Genomic DNA, 24,874 nt, shown 5'->3' with positions numbered 1-24,874 from the left:
AAAACCTATCAGAGAGCTGAGGATGCAAAAAGACCTAAATGAACCAAATTGTAGAAGTGAATAAGCCTTTCACAGGAAAGGAGAGAACCATGGTTGTTGTTATTTCTAGCAGGGCAGAAGCAGGACAAAGAATGGGTCATGGATGGGAGTAAGGGGAAAGCAGTCTAATTTTAACAGCTGTATGTAGGCAGGGGGATGAGTCAGAATTCTGGGGAGCCCCACCACAAAGAAAGCCTCCACCTGTCTGCCAGCTCTGTCCCAAGAGTCTTTCCCAAGTGCTGGGGGTCACATACTGAATGTAGATGGTGGAACTGGAAGGTGGAGAGAAATTCATCTAAGGCGCTTGGATTTCAGCTTCTGGAGGCTGGCGGTGACCAGGAGAGCTGAGAGAGGCCTTTCCAGTGAATTCCAGGCCTTCACAGAGTGCAAGGCAGCCTTTCTCAGTAGGCTTGGGTCAGGCGGCAGGGGAAAAAAGATCTCCCACAGCACAAAAAGCCAGGGGCAGGACTGAGGACAAAGAGAACTGTCTGGTGACCCAAAGGCCTGGCATCTAGTCTATAAAGCAGAGAGAGATCTCTCACAGTTTGAAAAGCCACATCTGTAAACTTGCTAAATCTTGACGATGGTCAGAGCTCAAGCCCTGCTGAGGGGTAAGATCTGACTCTGCCCTCAGAAGATGAGTAACACTGACTCACACTGATCTACAGCAAAGCCCCAGCCCACTCCAACCACAGACGGACTCAGCCCCTGCTTCCAAGGTTCCACGGGCCTAAGAGAAGGGGCACGTTCTCTTCTGGAAGTAAATCTTACTTACGTCAGGTTTTCTGTTCTTTAGATGCATTGTGTGGTACATAATCCAAAACTTAAAGACACACAAAAAAGTGAGAAAGTCAGTCATGGGCAATAATGGCAGATTATTGTCCCAGGTGGACAATTATTTGTTATATAATTGATGAATATTCTGTACTCACTGGCAGCATTTCCTTTACAGGAATAATTTAATAAACAGGTAGATGCTCCTTGTACTTAATGAGAGGTGCAGAAAGTTTAAATTTTTAATTTTGTTATAAAAACATATACAAATTTTGAGTGTTCACCCCATTCTGGACATTGACTTACTCAAGTTGCAAAATAAAACATAGCTCATTTCTTCATGGAACTCCTGAGAAAGACAAACCCATAAACTAATCAGACTAAAACAACCTAGTAAGTGCTATCGTGGAAGCATAAAAAGAATGTTATGGAAAGAACACAAGATGATGTTGGAAGAGTCAGGGAAAGACAGCTTCAGACAGAAAGGCATTTGAACTCAGTTTTTTAGAATGAGTGGATTTCAAAGATGGAAATGAGATGAAGGGCACAGAAGAAAAAGGATAAGGAAGGATATGAAAGAATAAAAGTATGTTATAGTTTTAGGATCCTACCACTTGTCCAGTGGTTTTGGACAGCACAGGGCTAAGCAAATATGTTGGGAGAAAGAAAGGGAGGCAGCATGGAGATGTGAATGGACAAGACAATTGGAGCCAGAATGAAATAGCCTTTAATTCCACATCAAAGATCATGGAAAGCTTTTAAGCAGGGACATAATCAAATCAGGTTTACAGTTGTGATACATAATTCTAGGACTTACAACACTACATTATAATTGTTTATAAATTAGCCTCCAACAGACTGTGAGCTCTTGAAGGATAAGAAAAAAATGATAGAAATTGATGAAAAATGGAGGAAAATAAGATTTAGCTGATGAGGTTAAGAAAACTCCCTGAGCTTTTCCCTGCAGTTGTGATCTTTGTTACTAAAATGATTCATCAATACCATTCTTACATTTATCAATAATGAGGTTTATCAATATGGCAATGCTGTTTCAATTGATTTCCACATAGGGGCACAAGTAAATCTTATCTTTGTAATTCCAAAATAAGCTATATTTTAAAAAACACAACGCATAGTTTCATAAAGACTTAGGTCATTCAGAAAGATAAGTGTATCAGTTAGGCTACAGATAGCCTTGAAAAAACAGTGCTTAAACAATGGTGTTTATTTACTCATTCAAGTCTAAGAATTGGCAGGACAGGTTAGTGGCTCAAAAATGCCATCAGGAGCCCAGATTTTTTTCCCGTTTTTCCACTGTGCCATGTTCGGTTTTTTTGCATTCATGTTCTCAAGCTGGCTGCTATACCTCCATGCACTGTATTCATATTTTAGGCAGAAAATGAGGAAAGGACAAAGTGACAAAAGACATAGGGCCAAAAGACAAGTTAGCCCTCTGTGATATTGTTCCTTTTAAGTAGTTTTCCTGGGAGTACTACCAAGAGAATTCCACTTGTGTTTCATTGGCCAGAACTAGGACATGTGGCCATTGCCAGCTGTAAGGGAGTCTAAGAAGGTACGTCTATGCACCTGGGCTCACTGTTATCATGACCAAAATTCTGCTAAAGGAAGAAAAGAAAAATAGATACGGGCAAGCCATCAGCAGTGTTTGGTACAGAAGTGACATAAAATGTTGCCCAACTTTTCTGTTCTGTTACACTCCAAACACTAAGAGACACACACTTCTAACACCTTGCATGCTTATAAGGCAGCAGTTTTCTCGTTGGTAAGCCAGTTCATGTATGCTATTCATGAAGGCTTAGACCAGCAGTTCTCAACCTTCCTAATGCCGCGACCCCTTAATACAGTTTCTCATGTTGTGGTGACCCCCAACCATAAAATTATTTTCGTTGCTACTCTATAACTGTAATTTTGCTGTTATGAATCGTAATGTAAATATCTTTTTGTTTTCTGATGGTCTTAGGCGACCCCTGTGAAAGGGTCATTCGACCCCCAAAGGGGTCGCGACCCACAGGTTGAGAACCGCTAGCTTAGACACATGTCTTCTACTTGAAAGGATGTTTCCAGCATAATATAATCTGAAGAATAAACTTAAAACACAGATAGCAATTTTGGAACTTTACCTAAATTCATTACTTCACAAATGCCTCCTAGGAGTCGCTACAAATGGTTGGCATTTTATCTGCGGCACATATCAACACCAGGGAAAATGTGCACACTTGTCACGACTCCAAGTAGTAGAACAAACACCTGCCCGTGTTCAATATTCTCGATGCTTACCAGGAATGGTAGGATAAACCAGTTGCTACTTTCCTTCCTGCCCAAATATTTTCCAAATATTAAGCAATTTTGTTACTGCAAAGAGGTAACAAAATTCACAGAACTAAGCATTTAACAATTGGCTACTATATTTATGACAGATGGCTACATTTACAATTAGGAACAGTCTTGCTACTGTTTGAATATAAAAACCAAAAATGTTACATAAATTACATGCTCTGTTGCCTTACTTCTAATTTAACTTAAGGGAACAAGAATTAATTTGATCTATTTTAAATATTTGCCAACAGAATGAATTCAGTGACGTATGAAAGGATAATACTAAATTCACTGTCTTCTACTTCTTGCCACCAAACAATATATCAGCTTGCTTTTCTACTGAAATTGCATAAAATAGATAGGACAGCTAATTTAAACAGTTGTTTGCACATTCAATATTTATAACCCGAATCTTGCATGACTGACTGGAAGCAGTGAGTTAGAAGGTTTAGCTCAGCTGCTGCCTGGAGTGATGGATGGCCTCGAAGAATTTCTTGTTCACTGACCAGATCAATCACATAACAGAATAAAAAAAAAAATAAGATCAGCCTTAAACTAGATTCCCAACATTTCCATCTGCATGCAAAGCTGTTGCAGGAAGAAATGTAACATAAAACATAATGTGAAGCTACTTAAAAATAATAAAAATCCAACAGAGATGCTGTAGGATGCAAATAAAAAAGATAGGGTGACTGGATGATATTCTACGTTTAAACCGAATGTTAACTGAAACTTTATTATATCTATAATCCAAAAATGTTGTCAATTTATAGTGATATTTTGATTGAACTCTGACTCACAAGTAAAAGGGTTTACAAATCATTGAAAGGGCTGCATTTTTTTTTCTTTTTTGGCAGTATTTGCAGTTGAATTTTATTTAATCAAACTAAAAGGTAGCATTGTGGCAATTATACACTGCTGCTTCTAATTATTCCAATGGCTGACCTAAAAAATGAGTCAGTTAAGGAGGAAACAAACATCTCAAGTTTTGGATTACAGTAATTCATTCATTAGTGTTTCACCCCAACCCATCTGCATTAATGAGTAAGGTCCACATTGCACATGGACCATAGCTAATAGGTCCTGCATGGTATGTGCTAGAACAGGTTTGACTGGTTTGTGAGAGTCCCCTGTGAGCAGCTCTTCACTCAGTGATGTCAGGCTGGTAGCTTAAACGTGGCCATAGTGGGAATATTTACACCACAGAAATTAGCAAACGCTAAACATCAGGGCTCCTCAATACCTTACCCTCCACCCCAGAACTAATTGGTAAACATTTACCAGCACACGACAGTGTGAGATCATTCCTAGGGTGAGGGTGGGGATAGGACAGGAGGCTGAGGAGACTGAGAGCTCAAGAGCTGAAGGCTGAGGTCTTGCTGAACAGGTGCCAAGGGTGGGAGGGCTCAGCCACTGGATAGTCCGGAAGGTTCCTTGGGTATGTAAGGGTGTCTGTGGGTAGCAACCAGGCCTATAGAGATGGCATTCACCTTCTCTTCTTAAGTTTACCTCTCTTAGGAGTAGAAGTGAGAAGAGGAAGGGGGTAACTGGTAGAAAATGATAAGAAATGAGAGGAAAAAGAAGAAAAAAGAAAATGAGAAAAACAAAAAAAGTAGACGGCAAAGAGCAAGCATAAAGAAAGGGAGAGAGGAAAGAGAAGGCAAAGAGAAGAAAAAGAAGGGAAAGAGGAGGAAGGATGAGGAAGAAAAGGAAGAGAGAAGAAACAAGGTAGAGGGAAAGGGCAGAAAGAAGGATGAGAAAGAGAAGGAAAGAGGAGTGGTGGAAAGGTTAGGGAGGTGGAGATGGCAGAGGAGGTAGTCCGACTTCTGCACATAGGCAGAAAAATGTCCAAGAAATGCTGGGCACAGGGTGGTCTCTGGGGTCTAAACTGAAGAGATGGAGGCTCTAGGGCTGGTTCAGTGACCTTTCTGCTGTGGAGGTCTCTTTTACTCTTCAGAGGCCAGAGATTAGGGTTCTCTTTTAAAGCAGTGAGTGAGACAACTTCACCATGTTTCAATATTCAAGTGGTGGACACCAGTGTGTCCGCTGGGAACAGATTCCAGCAAGAAGATCTTGGGTTCTGGCCACCTTGTGGGTTTTCAGGAATTCACCACGGTAGTGGTTTTCAAACTTCCAGTGTGTCGGCATCACCTGGAGGACTTGTTAAAACACAAATTGCTGGGTGCTTTCTCTTTCAGTACTTCAGGAGTGGGGCCTGAGAATTTGCAGTTCTAACAAATTCCCAGGTTGCTGATGCTGCTGGCATAAAATACTGCTTAAGTAAAAAACAAAAAACAAACAAAAAAACCACTTCCTGGAGATGATTAGAACCCAAACCCTAAGATCTTATTATTGAGCATCTTGGCAAGAATTCAAATGAGAGAAATACAGACTAATAACAAGTGGCAGGAGTCCTGGGAGGGAAGAAAGGCATCACAGACCAATTTTTCCTGCTTACAGTTATGCCCTCAGCTGGCTGTGGCATCCATAAACGTTTCTCTAGTAGCCAACTCTGCATTCTCTTTCTGAATCACTCCCTAAAATGTTCTCCATTCCCTCAGGGCTAGGTCTTCTGAAATGATTTTTACACCAGTCAGCACAACTGAAGTGAACAGGAATGAATGCTTGACTCAAAGTCAATCACATTTTCTTTCTAGGTTCTTTGAAATTACCTAGTAAAACTGGAAATGAAGCAGAAACACAGAAAAAAAAGAAAGAGTATGTGCTTAAGGTTTTTCTAGTGCTGGCTTCCACACCCAACTGGGCTTCATGTGACACCCCAACAAACTTGCATTTGATGTCTCTACTGTGTTTTTTAATTTGCTCAAGTTGTTTTGGTTAGCTGAATCCAAATAAATAGCCCCTCTCCACAACCATAACAACTTTACTACTGAAAATGAACTCATTTGCCTTTTGACACATGGGATATGCATTGCCAATTCCTTAACCTTCTTTAGTAGAGTCTATACCAGGATGCTATCACCAAGCTGGTGGGGAAACAAACAAAAATACAATGGAATATTACTCGGCCATAAGGAAAGATGAAATACTGCTGTTTGCGACAACATAGACGGATTCTGAGATTAGTATGCTAAATGAGATAAGTCAGACAGCAAAAGTCGTAAACCATATGATTTCACTCACATGTAGAATATAAAACTGCAAGCAAAAAACAAACAAAAAAACATAGTTTAAAGGGGGGAGATTAAAGGGGAGAGGGAGGTGGTAGAAGAGGGAAAAGGGGGTCAAATATATGGTGATGGAAGGAGAACTGACTCTGGGTGGTGAACACACAATATGATATATAGATGATATATTATAGAAATGTACACTTGAAACCTATGTAATTTTACTAACCAATGTCACCCCAATAAATTTAATAAAGGTAAAAAAGTAAAAAATTAAAACACCTTATACCCATTTCTTTTTGCTGGGTGTTGAGAAGTTTTATATATACATCATTCTTACCATTTAAAAAAATATCAGGTAAAACAGTTATTACTATTTATTTGTTACTAGGAATATCAGTTGGAATTTTCTATGTCCAAAGCTAACAGAAAGCCCAACTCAAGCTAGCTAGCTCACTTAATAAATGGAATTTACTAGCTCACATAATTGGAAACCACAGAAGTAGGACAGGCTTTGAGGTCGACTGACTTTAACAACTCAAAACAGTCATCAGTGACCCAATTTCTTTCTATTTTTCCCCTCTGCCACCTGGGTCAGCTTTATTCGCATGGTCACAGGAGGGGAGCCAGATGGAAACAGTGCTGCTAGTGCAGCATCCTTAAATAAGAGCCCTAAAATTCACTCTGATTGGGCCAGCATAGCTCAGATGCCCACTCCTAAAAGAATAAATGCAGCTAAATGGAAGGAATGTGCTAATTGAGCAATCAATCAAAGCCCACACCAGGGGCTATCCTGTGATCTATTTGAAGTACATAGACTGCCATTAGGCAGGAGGAGATACCCAAACAAAACTCAGATAATTTTAGGAAGAGGAAAATGTGGCCAAATAAGCGAGGCAGAGAACCAATAAATGTCTACTCCACTTGTTTCTTGTATGTGTGATTAGTAAATAACTTAAAAATTACTTTATTTTGCAACCATTATAGTAAAAACTGGTTTAGGCAAGAATCATCATGCTAAACTAGTAAATAAAAGCTTGATGAAGACCAAGATATTTGCACTGTCAAAGTATGTCCCCACAAATGACAGAATTTTAAAGAGAAAAAATAGTAACTTTACCATGAGGAAACCTGGCAGATATCATTTTAACCAAGAGATCAAAGTTTAATATCACCTGTAATGGAACACACTGATATCATAGGTCTTCTGATAAAATGCTCTGAGAAGGACACATCTCTTTAGTATTATTTCTGCCAAAAATGTAATACCTGAATCTAATAAAGAAAACATGGATAAACTCAATTAAGGGGCATTCTACAAAATAATTAAACTGTGCTTTTCAGAAATGTCACTGATGTGAAAGACACAGAAAGGCTGAGAAACAATTCCAAATTAATGGAGAATAAAGACACATGAAAATTAAATGCAAGGTATAATTCCAGACTGAAAACATAATTGCTATAAAGGAGAGTCGGTCTATACCACAGATAATAGTACTGCATCAATGCAGAATGTCCTGATTTTGAAAATTGCACTGTGGCTATGTAAGGCAGTGTCTTTGTCCTCAGTGGACACACACAAGTATTTAGTAAAGGGATATGGGGTCTGCAACTTACTCTCATAGTCTGTGGAAAAAAATGTATATGTGCACACACACATATGTATATAGTAAATCGAGAAAAAATGTAAAAGCAAATGCGGCAAAATGTTAACTGGTAAATATGGTAAAAGGTTTATGATAGTTCTTTGTACTATTTTTGCAAATTTTCTTTAAGTTTGAATGATTTGAAAATAAAAAGTTAAAAATATTTAAAAATTAATTTTAGATTGCATGTTCCTACAACTTTTCTCATAGCATGAGGTATCACTGTTTTGTACCATATATTACTTAAGTTTTACAAGGGAAAAAAAAGCTGACAACAAATTATAAAGTTTTCTATTATTTATTAGAAATTTAGTTGATTATTCCAGCAGAAAGTGGAACGTCTTGGGCAAACTGTGTCATTTCCTTTTCTTCTGGACACACAGCCAAACTACATTTCCCAACCTCCAATGCTCTTATGGGCAGTATATGAGTTCTGGCCAGAGGAATGTGACCTCAAATATCCTCCCATGTGATTCTCCAGGCTCTCCCTTCCTTTGTCTGCTGACCGGATACAGAGGACCCAGGAGAGGATTCCAGGGCTTACATGGAAGACAGAAGGAGCCCAGGTCCCTAAATGACTATAAGGGAGAGAGCCCCCGTTCACTATAGGCTTGGCTGTATAGTTTGCATTGGCCAATGGATGTAAGTAGAATGACAAACTAGGTCCAACAATTAAGTTAGCGAACTCAACCTAGAAAAGGTGCTGCACACTTCATTGTTGAATAGCACTATGGTCACCTTTGAAGTACTCCCCTTGGGAAGCTGTGCACTGATGCCAGTGCCTAGTCCACCCTTCAAGGCAATTTTGGAACTCTTTCTGGAATGGCCATCAGAGCTGTCATCGTATTACCCTGCATGTCCTGAATGCCATCAAAAAGTCTTCCTTTCACTATTTCCTTTATCTTCGGGTAAAGAAAATGTCACCGGGGGCCAGATCAGGTGAGTAGGAGGGTGTTCCAATACAGTTATTTGTTTACTGGCTAAAAACTGCCTCACAGACAGTGCTGTGTGAGCTGGTGCATTGTCGTGTTGCAAGAGCCATTAGTCACTGGTGAAAGTTCAGGTCGTTTAGTCTTTTTCATGCAGCCTTTTCAGCACTTCCAAATAGTAAACCTGGTTAACTTTGTCCAGTTGGTACAAATTCATAATGACTAATCCCTCTGATACCAAAAAAGGTTAGCAACATTGTTGCAACAAGTTTGTGAACTTAATTGTCAGACCTCACAAATCTGAGGAGAAGCTTTAAATTCAATTGTGTGGTTTTACTCAGACTCTTTCTTGCTCTTTCTGTCCTTGTCTCATGAACAGCATGTCCCAGATAAGGGATATTTATTTAATCCATGGAATGAGATGACACAGAACCAACATATATTCGACCTATTGCTAAAGCAGAGCTACAGTTCACCTGAAGCTCTCAGGTAATATGAGACAGAAATACATGAAATTGTTGTAAGCCACTTTAGCAAACCTGGCAAAGAGTATGAAGTGAGCCTAACATTGTAGACGTTCAAGAAACCTAACTGTTGTAATCAGTTATTATTTAGCTGGAAAGGCACTAAAGAACTATGGGTTAGTCCTGAGAGACTGCACAAAGCAGAGCCTATCTTGATTAACTAAAAAGTTTATACAGTACCACTGAGATAACCTTAGGATTTCAGGTAAATGAAGTATATGAACTAGGACAAGAATGGCACCAAAGTAGCTCTGACTATAATAAACGGTTTTGGTTACTATTTACCCCTGAATGGAACTCGAGGGGCTCAGGACTATCTGTACAAGTCATTAGCAGGTGACAAGCATCTATACTTAAAGAGTACTGCAGTGGGTGTATCAGTCCATTGCCTGCCCTGCCCATGCCCTCTTCTCAGGAAATCTGTTTCAGCTTACAACCTCTGAGGCTGAAGCCAAAGACAGAGCAGTTGGCTTAAAGCCAATGCTAAGCTAAGGACCAATCCTGATTACTCTTTCAAATCTTTGAACTGGAAAAATGAATATCCTGAACAGACACAGAATGAACATGGTCAGAAAGTGATGGGTACTGGAGTCATAGTGTCACAGAGGGGTGTACTGACAGCCATATTTGACCACATGCACAATGACAAGCAATCAGAGAATGCTGATTAGACAGAAGGACGAAGCAGACTTAACAAACAGAATGAGAGATAAAAGAGTAGCTGCCAGAGAGAGAAGCTGCTGACAGCTGCTTTCATCTCTTGAGTCCTATATCAACGTCTGCAGTTGGGTTCTATAAGATCTCTTCATGTTCTTCCAATACTTTTTACTTGACATAATTTAAACAGACTTCAGTCCCTTAAAAAAAAGATCCTTAAAAAAAAAAAAAGATCCTTAAAAAAAAAAAAAAGCTATTACATCACCTCGGGCAAGTAAAACAAAAGAAAAAATAAACAAATGGGACTACATCAAACTACAAAGTTTTTGCACAGCAAAGGAAACCATCAACAAAACAAACAGACATCCTACTGAATGGGAGAAGATATTTGCCAATGATACATGTGATAAGGGGTTAATATCCAAAATTTATAAAGAACTCAAACAACTCAACAACAAAAAGACAAACGATCCAAATGAAAAATGGTCAGAGGACCTGAATAGACATTTCTCTAAAGAGGACATACAGATGGCTAACAGACATATGAAAAGCTGCTCAACATCACTAATCATCAGAGAAATGCAAATTAAAACAACAATGTGATACTATCTCAGTCCAGTCAGAAGGCTATCATCAATAAATCAACAAACAAGTGTTGGTGCAGATGTGAAGAAAAGGGAACCCTCATGCACTGTTGGTGGGTTGCAAATTGGTGCAGCCACTATGGAAACAGTATGGAGGTTCTTCAAACAATGAAAAAAAAAACTACCATATGACCCAGAAATTCCACTTGTGAGTATTTATCTGAATTCCAAAACACTAATTTGAAAAGACGTGTGCACCCTTATGTTCACTGCAGTGCTCTGACAATAGCCAATATAGAAGCAACCGAAATGCCCATCAATAGATGATTGGATAAAGAAGTGTTACATATATACAAAGAAATATTACTGAGCCATATAAAAAATGAAATCTTACCATTTGTGACAACATGGATGGACCTAGAGAGTATTATGCTAAGTGAAACAAGTCAGACAGAGACAAATACCATATGATTTCACTTATATGTGGAATATAAGGGAGAAAATAAAGAAAATAAAAACAAAAACAGAAACAAACTCATAGGTACAGAGAACAAACTGATGGTTGCCAGATGGGAGGGAGTTTGGGGGACTGGGTGAAAAAGGTGAAGGATTAAGAAGTACAAATTGGTAGTTACAAAATAGTCATGGGGATGTAATAGACTGCATAGAAAATACAGTCAGTAATACTGTAATAACTATGTATAGTGCCAAGTGGGTACTAGACTTATCAGGGGGATCACTTCATAAATTATATAAATGTCTAATCACTACGCTGTACACCTGAAACTAATATAAAATAATATTGAAGGTCAACTATAATAGAAAAAAAAACAAGAAATAGCTGCTTTGTTCTGTATTACCTCACTAATATTGACCCAAACAAAATTTAATTTATTTCTGGTAATTGTTAGAGGTGGTGGTGGGGAGTAGAAATCTGGATTATGGGAACAGAATTAACTTCCCGCAACTGACAGTCCAAAGCATTTGCAGAAATAACTTCACTTTTATAAAGTGTCAGAATCATGCTATTCATTACAAAATCATGCTATCTCTTCAACCTTTTTCCAAGTCAAGCACCAAGAGGTGGCAAAAATATCAAGATGCGATAGTCAGGACTCCTGGATTTTAGTCTTGGCTTTGCCTGTAAGAAACTTTGGGTCCTGAGGAATGTCACAACCCTTTTGTGGGTATCAGTTTTTTTTTCCATAAAACAATAAGGAGTTGGGTAAGATTTGTAAATTCCCTACAGTAATAGTGAATTGAGCTGCTAAAACTTTTAAAAAGTTTATGCTAACACATCAATTTGTAAAATACAGTGAATTTGTACATTTATTACAAATCGCTATGTTTATGATATACCAATAATCCTACGTGGTTTTAAATAACGCTAAAAGATATTTTTTTCCAAGTTATAAATCAATGGCATTTAACATTTAAAAAAAGAGAACAGTAAAACCTGTGTATATGAAACAGAATTGCTGTTCCTATTTACTGCTAACTAACAAATGCAACCAACCTCCAACTACACTGAGAATTTCAGGTCACTGTCATTGTTTCAAACAGCTTTTGTAATAATTTTAAAAGTGTGAAATAGATATAAAATATAAGATCACTACTGTGTTCCAATAAAAAGGGCAGACTACCTGGTTTTAACTAAAGTTCTTTGGGAGTTCTATTACAGGCTTATAGTCAGTTTTCACATAAGAGCCAAGTGTGGTGTTCCTTAGATTTAGTCCAGTCTCGAAAACATTTACTTGCATATACTCCTTCCCACCTAACCATTTTGACAAAATTAAAGAGAATTTATTTCTCCTTAGCTAAGTTCTCCTGCCTTTCCTCATGTTTTGAAACAGTTACCATTCTGCCAGTAGACGTAGGGCAAATAAAAGGTTAAATTAAGGCTCAGTCACTAGTTTTCCAGGAACTAAGGGTTAAGAAAAGGAAAGCTGGGTATTTTCCTAATCCTGTTCCCCTGCTTCTTAGTCATTCTTGTTTCCTGTCCTATCTTTTTTAAGTCAAATAACCACTCCAACAGTATATCAACGTATTTCAGTATAATATAATATAACAAGCATTACTGAGGACTCACCACACACACAGAATTCTTCTAAGTGCTGTGGGATCACAACGATGAATAAGAAATCCTTGCCCTCAAAGTTATCATGTACGTAAGTGTTCCCATACTGAGAAAGGAGAGTCTTACAGCAACTGGAGGACACAGGGAGGATTCATTTGAGTTTGACCTTAAAGAATGATTAGGTTTCAAAAGGTGAAGACATAGGGTTAAGTTGGATGAAAGCTTAAGCCAAAGGCATAAAAGCCTGTATGGTGTTCCGAGACCAGGTGTCCATAGCAAGGGGGCGCTGTACAATGAGAGCTATGCAGGGAGGGGTGTCAGAGATCACATCCAGAAAAGCCTACAGTGCCCAGGGACCACCAATTTTGTGGGGGCATTTGGATGAAGAAGCTTGGGCTGAAGCAAATCTGATAGTTGTTCCCACGGACCTAGGTTGCCTAAGAATACAACCTAAAGCTTGAAATTCAAATACTGATCATTTCAAAAGTAAAAGAAGATGTTAGAATTCCCGGCAACAGAGAACTTAAATGTAGTTCAACTCTGCAATGTCAGCTTCCTTTGACTATGTATTACTACTATCCAGTGTTAAAGAGAGGGCTGAACCATTTCAGTTAATTGCAGCCTTTCGTGGGAACAAAGGCATCCTCGGTTCATATAAAACATATGAATATTTTCATCCCCAAATGCATACAAGACTGAAAAAAGAGAGGACAGACTGTTTTGTTGGAAGTAACAGAAGTGACTCAGGACTGTATAAAAACCAATGGATTAGATCATTTTAAATGTTCTTTCCAGCTAGCTCTAAAACTTCATTTCTATGAATGAAAATTCTAAATGTGAATATCGCCATGTTACCAATTTTAAACCAACCACATCTTCTTCCAGCAAAAGAAGTAAACCACATCACAAACCGAAGCTGACTTAAAGGAGTCTAACAATGCAAGGAATCAGAAGTTGCTGAAAGAAGAAAATGAACATTTACTGATCATATGCTATGTGCCACCTACTATGTTAGGTCTCTGTAAATAACATAAAGTCCAATTAACTCTGCTGCTGCCTGCTGTAAAATCTAGACAATGTCCTTTAAAAATGTAGCTTAGGAATTCAAAGGCCAATGATAGGGTTCCAAATGCACTGGCCCCTGAAGATCTCATGGCCTAGTCGGAGTAAAGAGCTGGTTGTGGAGATACATAAATAATAAGACCATTGATTTCTGGTCAAGATGGCAGAGTACGTAAAGTCTATGCTCACCTCCTCTCAGGACCACATCAATTACAACTACAGAACAACCATCATTGAGAATCACCTGAAGTCTTACTGAACCACAGCCCTACAACAAAGGACACACAGAAGAAGCCACCTCGAGACTGGTAGGAGGGGCAGAGACACACAACAGGCTGGTCCCACACCCACGTGTGACAAGTAAAAATTGGGAGGGATATCTTTGCTGTGGAGGTCCCTGCCTGAGGAATGAGGGTTCTCAGCCCCACACCAGGCTCCCCAGCCTAGGGTTCCAGTGCTGGCAAGAGAAGGCCCCATACCTTCTGGCTGTGAAAACCAGCAGAGATTGTGGCTGAGTGAGCCGGAAAGTGGCTGCAGTTGTAGGCAATTCTTAAAGGGCCCACACATGGACTTACTGACAGACTCACTCGCTTGGAGCTCCAGCACTGGGACAGCAACTCGAAGGCACCAGGGACATACGGGGAGGGGCTGAATTGTCTAGTTTTAGGGGGAGGGCTCTAGAGGGACAGCTTTCTCCCGGAGGGAGGAGCTGGCAGAAGCCACTATTTCATTGTTGAGCCCTCCCCATCCCCTCACGCAGAGGTAGGCTGATGCCATATGTGAGTCTCATTCAAACTGGCTAACACCTTTCATTCGCCCTGCCCCAGTGATTCCCTGAGACCATGCTCCACTCAAATGTCGGGCCCACCACGCCACTTCCAGTGGCTTTTCTGTACAAATGACCTGTCTTAGCTCATGTGTGGAGTTTCCTAAAATCTCTCAAAAGGTCACAAAACCCAAACAAGCAGCATCTGGTTTTGGCATGTCCTGTTCCTCTGCCACTAGCGACAGCTGGCCTCAATTCGCAGGTTGGCCTCTTGAGGTACATCCAAGCTCAGCGAGGGGATGGTCATCTGCAGATTGTTTTGTGGCTCATACCAGGTGGCCCCAGGAAGGGCATAGGTTGCAGCTAACCTTGACCTGCAATGGGTCCCTTCCCAGAAGACCCCAGGGCTGGCATGCCTGGTGGCCAGCTTTGGATCAAGCCAGAGCATTCAATGGCGACCTCCAAAGATGACACACCCAAAGGGCAGATGGGACAGGCATCAAAGCCCCATTAAAGCGAATCCTGCTCTATAGGTTTAGCCCTTGCACCATGGCTCCTCCACAGTAGTCATGACTAGTCCTCACAACCAATCAGCCTGAGGGTCAACCCCTCCCACTGATGTGCAAACACCAACCAGGCTCAACTACAACAGGAGGGTACACACAATCCATTCAAGGGACATACCTGGAGCACCCAACTCTGGTGACCAGGGAGAATGCACCATAGGACACCTATTACACAAGGCCACTCTACTAAGACTGGGAGGCAAAGCAGCCCTACCTAATACATAGAAACAAACACAGGGAAGTGGCCCAAACTGGAAGACAAAGGAACATGTCCCAAATAAAAGGACAGAACAAAAGCTCCAGAAAAAGAACTAAACAAAATGTAGACACGCACTCTATCAGACACAGAGTTCCAAACACTGGTTATATGATGCTCAGTGATCTTAAGAGAACTTCAACAAAGAGACAGAAAACATACAAATGGAGATAGAAAACACAAAAAAGAACCAGTCAAAAATAAAGACTATAATAACTGAAATGAAGAATACATTAGAAGGAATCAACAGTAGATTAGATGAAACAGAGGACTGAATCAGTGATTTTGAAGATAAGGTAGCAGAAAACACCCAATCAGAACAGCAAAAATTAAAAAGAATTAAAAAATAAGGATAGTTTAAGGGGCCTCTGGGACAACATCAAGCATACCAAGATTAGCATCATAGGGGTACCAGAAGGAGAAGAAAGAGAACAAGGAATTGAAATTCTATTTGAAGAAATAATGATGGAAAACTTCCCTAACCTCCAGAAGGAAGTAGATATACAAGCTGAGGAACTGCAGAGTCCCAAAAAAAGATGAACCCAAACAGGCCCACACTAAGACACATCATTATTAAAATACCAAAGGTTAAAGACAAAGAGAGAATTCTAAAAGCAGCAAGAGAAAAGCAGTTATCTACAAGGGAGCTCCCATAAAACTATCAGCTGATTTCTTAACAAAAGCTTTACAGGCCAGAAGAGATTGGCAGAAAATATTCAAAGAGATCAAAAGCAAGGACCTACAACCAACATTATTCTACCTAGCAGAGCTATCATGTAGAATTGAAGGACAGATAAATAACTTCCAAGACAAAAAAAAAAGCTAAAGGAGTTCATGCACACCAAATAAGTATTACAAGGAATCTTAGAGGGACTTCTTTAAGATGAAAAACAAAAGATCAAAAAAATAATCAAAATGAATAATAAAAGGGCAATAACTACATATCTATCAACAATTATTTTAAATGTAAATGAATTAAGTTCTCCAATCAAAAGATAGGGTGACTGAATGGATAAGAAAACATGACCCTTACATATGTTGCCTACAAGAGACTCACTGCATGCATATAGAAAGACACACACAGAATGAAAATGAAGGGATGGAAAGAAGATATTTCATGAAAATGGAAACAAACAATAAAAGCTGAGGTTGCAACACTTATACCAGACAAAATAGAATTTAAAACAAAAGTCATAACAAGAGACAAAGAAGGACCCAGTAATCCCACTTCTGGGTATTTATCTGAAGAAACCCAAAACACTACTTTGAGAGGACATGTGCATCCTTATGTCCATTACAACATTGTTTACAATGGCCAAGATGTGGAGGCAACCTGTGTGTCCATTGAAAGATGAATGGATGAAGAGGAGGTGTTACATATATATAACGGAATACTGCTCGGCCGTGGACGGGAATGGGTTCTTACCATCTGCGGCAGCATGGATGGACCTGGAGGGTATTGTGCTGAGTGCAGTATGTCAGACAGAGAAAGACAGATACAATGTGATTTCACTTATATGTGGAATCTAAAGAACAAAACAAACAAACCAGAAACAAACTCATAGATACAGAGAACATTTTGATGGTTGCCAGAAGGGAGGGGGTTTGGGGGTAAGTGAAAAAGGGGAAGGGCTTGAATGTATAAATTGGTTGTTATACAGTAGTCATGGGGATATAAAGTAAAGCATAGAGAATATAGTCAATAATATGGCAACTACTAAGTATAGCACCAGGTGGGTACTATGTAGATAAGTCAGGGGGATCACTTATCAAATTATATAAATGTCTAACCACTATATTGTATACCTGAAATTAATATAAAACAATATGGAATGTCAAAAAAATAAATAAAGTGAAAAAAAGACCGTTATGTGATAAATGTCTTAACAGACAGGCTTACATATAAATGCTATTACAAGATGTATTTGTGATTTACTACATACATTTCATTCCACTAAAGACATTTCTGTGAATCCAAATAAAGATTCTAAAATATTTGTAAATCCAAATAAATTCTACAATTTATGGGACAAAAATCAGAAAAATCAGTAATGTTAGAGTTACCAGCCCTCCCCACAGCAGGCTTCACCCTGTGTTTACCAGCCAACCTAATCAAAGCCAAATTACTGCATAAAATTCCAGGAAATATATTAATCGCTAACTAGGAACTTTCCTTCCATATTAATAAGTTGTATAATACCCCACTCATGTAAATGTCCTAAATTATTACAAATTTTGTAATAGGGGCTATATAGGTCCTATAACATACATATATTCTATTTTTAGGTGATTACATTATTTTTGAATTAAAATAATGAACTGCCAGAATAAAAATAAAATACAGTGAGAGGGAAGAACCAAACCAGAGGAAACATGTCTCCTGACAATAAAAAGTGAGTTATGTATTAATGGCATCAAAGAAACATCCTCCCAACCCTGCCATAGCAAATAAGGGAGAGCATTTGGAAGATCAGTGATTTTCTCCGAGTCATCTTCAATCATCCCTGTTAGTGAAGGAGAACGTGGGCAATGGGAAACAGCAAAGGCCTGTTTCTTATGCTCTGAATCATTGGAAGTTTACCTGCTTTATCTCTTTTTCCCAGGTCTTGTTTCTTCACTATACTTGGCCTCGTCATCTGTAACTACCTTCACACTGAGGTTGCCAGTAGTTCTCTGGTGACAGTAGTTCCCATAGTTGTCTTTTAAATGAATCGCTAGTATTCATACCCAAAGGATGGGAGACACTTCTCTTTTCATGTTTATGTTGATCACTTCTTTTCAGATAGAGAGCCTGCATGAGTCAATAGTCAAACATACTCTAGAGGAAAAGCTGCCTTTCCACCTCTCTTCAGGGACAAGTACCATACAAATTTCACAGGGAAAAGAGACAACCTCAACTTATCTCAAAATGTTTCAGGAGAACAATTTAAAAATTAAATATCCCTGCACTCTTATCTATATTTAGAGATGTAAAATTATAAATTAATATTTACTATGCAGCTACTATTTGACCTTATATAACTTAATGTTCATAATACTTCAATAAACAGGTGTAAATATCATCCCCATTGTACAGATGAGGTTGTCACACACGGAGGGTTCAGCAACTTCCCCACGGTCATCAAGCTAATACATGACAAAGCCATGACAAAACCAGCACAGGACCCTGACTTGTGCCCTGATAACAGATATGGCATTCACTTAAGTGTACAGTGCTTAACAAATGTATGGCCTTTTATTATAATTTTACAGAGGAAGAACACTTCTAAATATTTCAATGTGTGCAATTTTTCTTTTGCTACTAATTCTTGCTTTCAACATGTATCTAGGTTATCTAAAGGGTATTTTAAAAATAATTTAGAAAAGTAAAATAAGCCAAACTAAGAACCAGGAAGAAATGATTTCTCAAAGAATATTTATTCAATAGACAAAGAATGTGGCATCTGATTTATATACATACCGAATGTTATCTAAAACTTCCACATAAAACCTATTTTAAGGCATGCAAATTTAATATATTATCAAAGTCAGCATGCAAAGCATTTTAAAGTGCTTTTTACTAATGCATGTAACAAAATATACTGATTATGCAAGTACATTTAATTGGATTTAATTAAAATAATGAGATTTAAACACTGATGATTTAAAAAAAAATAAAAGAAGTTGGAATTAGCCATGAGATGCACTCAAAATGGTAATGACACTTGCAATGTTTTTACTGGTTTACTATACAATACTTCTAGTTTAAAAAAGAACAACCACTGGCCACTTTTGCTCAGTTCTAAATACATAGTTTAGGGATGTATTCACTCAGTGACATAAATGATTTCATTGGGTAATATAGTACTTTGCACTTAGATAGCATCTTTTTTACAAACAGCTGAAGAGCTACACGGCAATCACTATTTTCTTCAAAGGAAGGCATCAAAATGACTAAAAAGATAAAGTAAATTTTCCACAGGAAGAGTTGTGCTTGGTTAAATGGACACAATCTCAAAAGCTCTCATCAATGTCATTCTGACCTAAAGATATCAAATTTAGGTATTCTCTCAACTCTGGTAGCTTTCAAGTGGCTGAAGGAAACGGATGACATGTGAAAGAACAGGTCTGCAGCTGTGAGGCCATGTTCATTTTCCTTGGTTTAAAGTTTCAAAGGAGTTTACCGTCTCCAACATCACTGAAGAAGGGACGGTAAGAGCAAAATTCAATAGTGTAGAAGAATCTGAAACTTCTATTAAATTTCTCTTCTGACCTCTTTGTCTAGCTCAGTAGTAACAATACAGAAAAGGTGATGTAAGAGTAACTTTCATTAAATTACCTTGGTGCTAAAAGTTTGTAGGATGGGTATGTTTCAATTTTCTATTTTACAGAAATAGAAAAAAAGAAAAAAAGCTCTGAGATCCACATAGACCTAAACCTCCTAAAATTTCTTAGAAAAAGCCCAATATCACACTTAACTCTGGCAATTAAAAGAGAAAAGGTCACATTGCCATTTACTGAAGAGGCAACTGAAACAGAATTTAAGTGGGTTGGCCCCCAAAAGGCATATAACTGGGGGACAGAGACAAAGGATGAATGAGAGCAAAAACTGTAGACTGAGCATCATAAATCCTAGATTGAATTCTAGGTTAAAATCATTAAACTCTACTCAGATATACTTCAAATTCAGAATATTGCAATGAAGAGATTACAAAGGATAGTTAAAATCTGTACGGACTAGCATCCCTTTTAGGGGTCTCTTTTTTTTTTAACAATTTACCTTATCGAATTTCAAACACAAGTAGTACTCCAGACAGCTAAGGGCTCAACATGTGAAACCCTCTAGTAATAATATTCCCTAGGCACCGCAGCCTAAGCATCCCCTTTCCAAATAGTACATGACGCCCGCCACGGGCTTTCACAGTGTTTTCTTCCCATGTATTGAAAAAGCACTGGTTGAGCTGAGTGAAAATGAGAAAAATGCCAATTCTCTACAGGCATTAACATTACAAAACCTCTCTTAGAATTCATCCAGATAAGGACAAAATCAGGATAAAGGAATTAATGCAGATTAACAATATTCAGTAAAATGAATACAATTCCTGTCAAAAACTGTAATAGTCCAAAGTTATCTAGTGTGATTGGCAGCATCAAATATAGTGCAATGAATTTCTATTTCAAGATGCAGTTGGTTGTCTTCCAAGAGCTCTGGTTCGTGGTGTTCCTCTCATGCACCAGATGTCTGCCCCCAGGCTCTGAAACACCTAACAACCCACACAGGGGAGCTGCTGGCTTCCCACTGCCATGATGATGCAGTATGGAAGAGACCACAAATTCAAAGAATTCTTTGAAATCTGTTGTTTATCGAATCATTTAACTTTAGGTCAAACAGTAAGACACAGGTACACTAAAATACTTAGGAAATGAAAATTGAAACTAATGCTAAGAAATAAGCAAGTCAAAATGTAGGGTTTATTTGTAAAAAGCAAGGGAGTGGATTTTTTTTTGTGTGTGTGGCTTGACAGCGAAAGAGAGAAATATGAGAGAATTCTGTTACTGTATTGCTAGCCATATTAAATACTGCTTTTGCTCTACATGCAAAAGGTAACATGTTTGGATAATTCCTGGTCAGGTTATGAAGCTCTGAAGGCACCTTCCTTACCCACAGGTACAGGATTTTGAATAATATAATTTTTGGGTGTTAAAAAAAAAAAGGCCTAGGTATGGACCAAAATAATCAATTAAGAAGTAAAGTTATTTCTTAGCTCTCATTTTCTTTTAAAAAATGTGTAATATGGGTATTGTCACATTAGAGATGCAATATACAACAAAAAATAATTGGGGTAAAATTCTTCTTTTAACTTGCAGACATTTCTCTCTCAAAAGATAAATACAAAAACAGGAACATCTCAGAATGAAAGACCTTTCATTCCTAGAACTCTGATGATAACACTATATCATGAGAAGCCCACAAAAAAGATGTAGAAGGCTTAGCACTTTCATCTTGACCAAGATTCAAATAAAACATCTTTACCACATATGTATCTATGTATAGACAGAAAAATAACAGTATTTACAAGTATGGCAGCGTGGCATGGTGGTGCAAAGCACCACAGGTTTGAATCCTGGCTCTAAGAGTTAATAGTTCTATAATCTCTGTCAAATTCCTTAACCTGTCTGGACTTCAGTCCCTCAATGGTAAAAGAGAGGCAATAATTATGATTACCATACAGGTTTATTTTGAGCAAAAACAATTAAAGGACTTTGAGCAATGCCCAGTACACTGGGGGTGTATAAAAATGTATACACATGACTTGTAGTCATCTTTTGTTATTGGTAGATGAGAGTATTACAATTTTAGTACAGTTTTTTTTTCCTTTCTTAAAATATGTACACATTTTTTTTTGGCACCCTCTGTATATAGTGTTTACTACATGTTAGCCATTATACTTTATGTTACTTTTCTAATTGAATTCTTATGGCACACCTGTGGGGTAGGTATTACTGCTCTCATCCCATAGGTAAGTAATTTGCCCAAAGTCCCACAGAGATAAAGCAGAGTTTGACACTGCATCTGTCCAGTTCCAAGCCTATGCAATTACTTCTACCTAATACTTGACATGTTTCCCATAGGTCTTGCTCTGATGTCATCAAATCATTTATCAAGATGTATTTAAATTGCCTGTCCTTTCACCCTCAAAGTAAACTATATGAGGAAAAAGGCTGAGTCCTGTTTACTCATTTCAGTCCATGAGTCTACTCCTGCCCACTCCTCCAGGTTTCAGCGCTTTTGTGCCAGGCATTGTTAGGCGCTGGGATACCATGCTGGGTAGACAGACAGGGTTCCTGTCCTTATGGGACTCAAAGTCTACCCCAAAATACAGATGATCAAGTAAATATGTAATTATAAACTGGTATAGTTGTAATGAAGGAAAAGAGCAGGGTGTTAGGAAAGAGCATAAGAGATGAAGCTCAGCTGAGGGAAACCAAAGAAGGCCTCTCTGAAGGGGCGACACAAGCTGTGATGAGAGGGCTGAGCAGGAGTTAGTACGGCAAAGAAATGGGGGTATAAACCACGTGTGCTTAGGGCTTGAAGAAGAGACCTTACCTGGTGTGTGAGGAAGGGAAGGCCAATGTGGCTGACAAATGGTGAGCACGGGGCAAGTGATACGAGGAAAGGTGGGAGATGGGAGAGACCAGAGCACACAGAATATCAAGGATTTGGGAGTTTATCTTTGGTACAATGGGAATTACAGTTGATTTTTTAGAAAGATTACTCTAGCTGCACTATGATTGGACTCTAGATTGGAAAAGGGCAAGAGAGAATCTGGTAAATCCACCAGGATGCTCAAACAGTAGATGAAGGGAAATGTGATGGTGGTTTGAGACTAGGAGGGTAGTAGTGAGGGTAGGGAAAGGTGCATTCAAGGTATAGTGACTCTTCCATGCCTAACCCACTGCCTGACAAAGAGGAATTCAATAAGTTGTTGACTGACTGAATGAGTGATTCCTCAGTCAGAAATGTTGCTGGCTGTAAGGCATCCCACTAACCCACATATGCATGACGTCCCCCTGAGCAGTATAATTATCCAATGGACATGACAGACACAGGAAGATGTTGAAGAAATTACTATTAAATTTACAAATCAGCTGGCAGGACTCCACTTAGGAAAACCTTGTGATGTGTGAATGTGTCTTAGTAAAACAAACTGCCTCTTCCACTCTGACAATGGAAAATTTTAGAAGCCAGGTATCTTTGTAAGTGTGACTTTTCAAGCTTGTGAGAGAAATGTGTTATTTAAAATAGCCTGGAGTCATGCTGTTAGATACACAGTGAAACACTAAGGGTGCTAAAAGAAAGCCTTTTCATTTAAGGGGAAAAAAAAGAGCTGCGGTTAGACAATCTATACTCATTATTCTACTTTTTTCTTTATAAAACCATGGTCTCTGTCATTACTTCTAAAACAGAAAATATTTTGATTATCTATTAGCAACAAATTCAAATGCAGAGTTAATATAGTTTCTTATAATCCGATAAATTCACCACATCAGGACAGAGAATGTCTTCCCTATGCTATTTAATAATTTTGACCTTTTATCTTACCTTTTATATTTATCTTGCTAAAACTATAAAACTAAAGCCATTTTTAAAGTCCAAATATTTGTCCATGTGGATATGAGAACAAGAGAATTTATGATTATAGTCAACTGAACTCAAATTCTAATCAGTAATCCCATCACCCCTGGAAATATTTTCCCATCCTTAAATAGGGCAACAGCATTAATAAGAGGGTAACAAGGAGTAGTCAGGCTTGCTTATAACAGCTGCTCTCTTGCTAGACTAAGTTAAAGCTAAGATACCTATCAATTTCTCAGAAATTAAAGCTTTAATTATTAATATTACTAAATTAGTTAAAACAGTATATTGCGTAGGCTAGGGTGATAAGTTCAAGTGTTTGGGGGCACAAATAAAGCTTAATTTTGCACAGAAAAAATAGTGAAGAGTGTTCATCAGCAATAGCTTCAGCCAAGTGTCTTGCAAGCTTTGATCAAAAGACCACCCACCAGCATGACCACACTGAAGAATCTCAAAGCCTAAGTGGTAGAGATAAGGAGACTAAGAAGGGCCGAATGGGAGTTCTCTGTAAGAAACTTAACAAGATTAAAAATAAAATACAATTTGCCTTCTTCCATTTGGTAGAAAACCATTGCCCCTACATTGAAAATACAGCTTTACATGGTGGTACTCTCTGTACATTTAGAATATCTTTAGAGTTCTTGAAAATGCTCTTTCTGTAGAACCAGAAAAAGATACACAAGAGCATCAAATAATATTTTGGTCCTGTTACTGTAAGAACTATTTTAAATAATCTTGGTGACCAAGGCAGACAATAATAGAAAATCTTGGTAGTACACGGGGGCTTAAAGTTGAACAAAACAAAGGTATAAATTGTTTCATCGATCCTTTATCACTCAAGCAAACAAGATTGTATATAATTAGCTAAATTCATATTTTACCAACATATGCACAAATTGTTAATATTCTACTTCACATAAACAAAGAGAAATGAATTCAAATTTAAGTTATTCCCGTTTTATGAAGGAAGCTCTTCTTTCTGAGGTAGATGAAAAGCAGGCTGTGGAGGCAGGGCTGACTATGGGACAAGAAAACTCTGCCCCTATGAAATTTCTCACTAGGCCTCAAGGCCAGACACCAAGGTGGGATGGACAATCAACATGGCCATGGTTTCCACCTGCCAGTGACCCTATGACTCATTATATGCTTGTTATAATGCATTAGCATGCTAAAAGACACACCCTGAACCACCACTGTCAGAAATGGATAAACCATGAAAGGACACAAAATGTCCCCAACAGAACCCTTTTGGGAAATCTCCGCCCTTTCCCACAAAACCTTGAATATTCCTCCTACAAATTTGAATGTACAGCGCCTAAGTAAAGAAACACTGATAATAGGTTAAACCCAGCTGTGTCTGTGGAGTAATCTGCTTCTTCCTTCTCCTCTCTTGAATAAACTGATCCTTGCTTT

General features: G+C 38.4%; 1 protein-coding gene across 3 annotated transcripts in view; it reads right to left on the bottom strand.

Moving 5' to 3' along the window:
- CFAP20DC (CFAP20 domain containing) overlaps nucleotides 1-24,874 on the bottom strand; it is a 246,910-nt gene that overhangs the window by 200,507 nt on the left and 21,529 nt on the right. The window lies entirely within an intron of this gene.

The sequence above is a fragment of the Hipposideros armiger genome, unplaced genomic scaffold (assembly GCF_001890085.2).
Source record: "Hipposideros armiger isolate ML-2016 unplaced genomic scaffold, ASM189008v1 scaffold_187, whole genome shotgun sequence".
In the NCBI taxonomy this organism is placed as follows: domain Eukaryota; kingdom Metazoa; phylum Chordata; class Mammalia; order Chiroptera; family Hipposideridae; genus Hipposideros; species Hipposideros armiger.
This window is presented reverse-complemented; position numbering and strand designations above follow the sequence as displayed.